Source organism: Perca fluviatilis, chromosome 9 (genome assembly GCF_010015445.1).
Source record: "Perca fluviatilis chromosome 9, GENO_Pfluv_1.0, whole genome shotgun sequence".
Lineage (NCBI taxonomy): Eukaryota > Metazoa > Chordata > Actinopteri > Perciformes > Percidae > Perca > Perca fluviatilis.
The window spans coordinates 31,047,649-31,050,533 of NC_053120.1; the positions used below are offsets into that span (position 1 = coordinate 31,047,649).

Genomic DNA, 2,885 nt, shown 5'->3' on the forward strand with positions numbered 1-2,885 from the left:
CCTGCACATTACAAGTAGTTGCAAGTTTCAACTTTATCGCAATTTAATCTGAACTGGCCTTTCCATGCTTCGAGGCTTGACATCATTTACTGAAAAATACTGGGATATGTGGGAACCCTGAATTAAGCTCTATACGACAATTCACCATGACATCACAACAATAATAGACGTTGTTCCGGGTGGCAAAAGCCGAAGCGTTCCTATGGCAACGCTAGTAAATTGCTTGGAAGGGAGACCCACCATCGGCAGTAGCCTAATTTACATTTCAACAGGTAAGTTGATTCAAAAACAGACGTGCTGGAAATTCAGATATAACATGATAATTGAGGGACTGATTAACTAATTCCGGAGATAGCAATAAATGAAATGCCTAACCTTGGTCATAGTAGATGGTATGTAGCGCTAGTCTACCATAATTTTTAAATTAGCCTCAGCCTACTATTAAGTAGCTAGATCTTTTAGTGACTGTTGCTGTTTGACTATGTTAAGCTTTGGTAGATGGTCTATTTCCCTGTTATCTAACTAAAAAGGCTATGATCAACGAATGAATAATACCTTACTAGTTATGTTAGGAGAGGTGCTGTTTATCCAGTTGTGGATTAGGCAAATTCTAGGTATGGCATTAAGGGGGAAAGAACTTGACAATGAAACAAAGTAAAATTGTGTACAAAGATAATGGACATTTATTAAAGATGTACATACATATTTATCTTAAAACAGAAAAAAAGAATAGGATGAATACAATAATAAATATAATAATCCAAACATAAATCAGTGAAGTATAAGAAAGTTAAGGAGCAAAAGGTTTGATTCAAAGATGGACCTGTACCGGTCCAGGGTCAGGAAAAAGGCAGCAAAAATCTCTGCAGACCCCTCACATCCTGGTCACAAACTGTTCACCCTCCTTCCCTCTGGTAGGAGATACCTACCACTGTTCACCAAAACCAGCCGACACAGAGACAGTTTCTTTCCCCAAGCAGTCACTCTGTTGAACACTCAGAAATAGCACCCACCCTTACACTGAACTAAGTCAAACACTGTTCTGCTCATCAAACTCATGTATATTTCAATCCTACAATTACAATATTGTTCTTAATATATTACCATTGCAATGATCTGCCTTGCACTGTATTCATATCTAAATCCTATAATATCAGACTATACAGATGTTAAGGGGTTTGTCTGACCAGAACGCAGAGATATCACACAGACAAAGTAAAATCAGTTTTAAAAGGTTTAACGGAGCAGGGTGTACTCAGAGAATCACTGTGGGCAGTGTCAGGGCGGGGAAACTCCTGGCTGGTCCGAGGCTTGAGGCCAGCCAACGGGGATGAGTCCAAGTGTTACGGGACACGAGGTGAACAGGCAGAGCTGAGTACATAGATTGTGTCCCAGGTGGAGGCGGCGGCAGGACGGTGAGGCTGGGGAGCATGCAGGCACAGCGGAGGAAGCAGCAGGTCTGAGCAGGGACTAGAGAGAGACACAGGGTTAGTCTGAGCTCAGGGAACAAAGTCAAAACTAGAGTTCAGGGTTACACGGACAATACTGGAGTTTACCTGAGAGCCAAGTTACCACATGGGTTGTAAATAACGAACTGGCGCCGAAGAGGTGATAAGCCCGGGTTTAAGTATTGCAGGAGTGAATCATGAAGATGAGCTGCAGCTGTGAAGACCGGCTGTGCAGTGTTGAATCGGCCACGCCCCTTGAGCTACTTCCCTCTGTACACGCCTCCAGCACTCCAGGTGGAAAAACACAGAACACCACCCAACTCAGGGCAGAGAGAGAGCAAACCATAACAGGACCCCCCTCAACGGGCACCTCCCGGCGTGCCTCTAGGCCCCGGCTTGTCAGGGTGAGCTCGATGGAAGTCCTTCACCAGTTGAAGATTCAAAATAAAACTCCTGGGGATCCAGGAGCGCTCCTCTGGTCCATAACTCTCCCAGTCGACCAGATACTGGAGCCCCCTACTCCGCCGCCGAACGTCCAAAAGCCGTTGGACAGTGTAGGCCGGGTGGTCGTCAATCATGCGAACGGGAGGCGGGGGATCCGCAGGCGGGAACAGAGGACTGGATGAGACCGGTTTCAGTTGTGACACATTGAAGGTGGGATGACACTTCATAGCCCGTGGCAACTTAAACCGCACAGCAGAGGGATTGATAACTGATTCAATGACGAATGGGCCCAGAAACAGGTGCCAATTTGCGTGATTCAGTCCGCAGGAGAATGTTCCTGGAGGACAGCCACACCTCCTGTCTAGGCTGGTACTGGGGAGCCGGGGTCCTGTGATGATCCATCGAGCCCTTGTTCTGCTCTGTAGTCCGGAGCAACGCTTCCCGGGCGTCGCACCAAACTTGACGACAACGACGTAAGTTCTCCTGGACCGAGGGGACAGCCAATTCCCTTTCTTGCTCAGGAAACAGAGCTGGTTGATATCCCAAAGAAGCCTTGAAAGGGGACAGGCCGGTAGCAGAGGTGGTAAGGGAATGGGCGTACTCGATCCAGGGAAGATGTTTAGCCCATGAAGATGGATGCTGATCCACCACGCAGCGAAGAGATGCTTCCAGGTCCTGGTTAGCTCTTTCAGTCTGGCCATTAGTTTGCGGGTGGAATCCTGAGGAGAGACTCACAGTTGCACCAAGGGCAGAACAGAAGTCTTTCCAGACTTGAGAAATAAACTGCCTCTGTCAGAAACAATGTCCACAGGTATTCCATGGGGACGGAATACATGTAGGACTAAGAGGTCCGCTGCCTCACTGGCAGTCAGTAATTTTGGTAATGCTACATAGTGAGCAGATTTAAAGAATCTGTCCACAATTGTGAGTATTGAATCATTACCTTCGGACACAAGGAGACCAGTGACAAAGTCCAGGGCTATATGGGACCAG

The 2,885-nt window shown here is 47.0% G+C and overlaps 1 long non-coding RNA gene across 1 annotated transcript; it reads right to left on the reverse strand.

The window, feature by feature from the left end:
* Window positions 1-655: 655 nt before the first annotated feature.
* On the reverse strand, window positions 656-1,801 carry LOC120566116. The gene is made up of 2 exons (XR_005640337.1): window positions 1,557-1,801; window positions 656-1,470 (listed from the first exon to the last, which is right to left on the reverse strand). It is a non-coding gene; the product is annotated as an uncharacterized LOC120566116 (long non-coding RNA).
* Window positions 1,802-2,885: the final 1,084 nt, after the last annotated feature.